This window comes from Eptatretus burgeri, chromosome 10 (genome assembly GCF_056783735.1).
Source record: "Eptatretus burgeri isolate ZD-2024b chromosome 10, Ebu_testis_v1, whole genome shotgun sequence".
Taxonomy (NCBI): domain Eukaryota; kingdom Metazoa; phylum Chordata; class Myxini; order Myxiniformes; family Myxinidae; genus Eptatretus; species Eptatretus burgeri.
In genome coordinates, this window is record NC_140970.1 from 96,550,066 (window position 1) to 96,551,692 (window position 1,627).

Consider the following 1,627-nt stretch of genomic DNA (forward strand, 5'->3'; position numbering starts at 1 on the left):
GTACTTTCATTGGTGCTTTCACAATCATCTATAAAACTACTTTCATAACTATCATTTGAACACAAACTCTCGGTATCATCACTGTCTTCTGTTCCAACAGAGATGCTATCATCACTCTCATAATCTTCAAATGAATAATGACTCAAATTTAATGAGTGGAAAAAAAACATTACCATCTATATCTATATACTTTTTTCCATTAACAGATTCAGCAACTACACTTTTTATTTTAAAGGTAATTTTAAAATGGTCCTTAACTACTACTGGACAAAATGTTTTTTCACCTGATATATTGACATCCTTTATTTCATCAAGATTTACATCTTTAGGGTTGTTGAAAAAAATACAAATTTCTTCTTGCATATTGCAGATGGTCTCATCTTTTCTTTCGAAAGCTTCATCCATAAGGGTTTTCTTTTTTGATACTTTTTCTTGTTTCATTGCTTTTTATAGTTTTGAATATATTGTCAGGAGAGGAGAAACTTTTGTTAGAGCTACTTTAATTGATGTTCTTCCAGGTATACCAAAAGCCCTTCCACTGAAGGAAGTTGAAGAATTCTTATTATTTGCCATAATTGTTTTTATCCAATAGTTGTTATATTTATCTTTATTCAATTTTACGTCCTCAATATATTTCTCAGTATCTTTTACAAATGTAGAGATTGATTGAAACTTGTCTTTTGTGTCTTGATACATTGGACTTATTAAGAAAAAAAAGTTGGTGCATAAAATGGTTTTAAGCACAGATTCACATGTAAATTAAATGAAATTTTCATCAAGAAAATTTTAGTTTTAGCAAAGTTTTGCGATATGAATATGATGAATACAACATACTGTAACAATTGCAATCATGAATATAAACATTATAAAAAACACCTTCAAACCAACAAACACACATTCAATATTTTCAGACAAATATCTCCATTTGGACAAGAAACAAAACATGGTGAAAGATGTAATATTGATATTCTTAAAAAAAAATTATACGAAACACCTTCAATCAAGCAAACACAAGAAGAATGAAGAAAGGGAAGGGGCTACTAAATTCTCGATTGAAAACACTGATGGGGAATTTAAAGGAAATATAAAAAAAAGATTGTTTCGCTTTGAAGACTCTGGACCATCTTCAATCATTGAAGCTGTTGATATCGTTAAACAAAGTATTGAAACTGTAATTGAAAACACATTAAGTGAAATGAAAACGTTTAAGTTTAATATAGGAGTAAAATTGAATATGGTAAGAGAAGGTGATGAACCTACTCCCTATATGAGGACAAACCCTCACTTTATCACATCATTTCAAGATTTTGTAAGATGTGATGTTTACGATGAACTCCAGAGACAAGAACAAGATGTTGATAACACTGCAGTAGGTCGTGGATTTGCTATTACAAAAATAATCTTTTTAGACTTACACATCTTAAAATCAGATCCTCTTCAAGCTTCTTCCTATATTGACTTACCAAAAGAGATAAAACTTAAGAAAGCAGTTGTTAATATTCAAAACAAAGATAATAAATGGTTTCTATGGTCTATTCTTGCCCACTTACATCCTCCACCATGGAAACCTGAAAGGGTTGAACATGATAAGAAATACAAGAATACGCTAAATGTGAAAGATTTAAAG

At 29.9% G+C, this 1,627-nt stretch overlaps 1 protein-coding gene across 1 annotated transcript in view; it reads right to left on the reverse strand.

Moving 5' to 3' along the window:
* Positions 1-316: 316 nt before the first annotated feature.
* Positions 317-1,627, reverse strand: part of LOC147019201 (RNA helicase MOV-10-like) — a 131,133-nt gene continuing 129,822 nt past the window's right edge. The window contains exon 23 of the mRNA XM_085899523.1: positions 317-1,627. This exon is cut by the window's right edge and continues 2,310 nt beyond it. The gene's annotated coding sequence lies outside the window, so the exon portion shown is untranslated.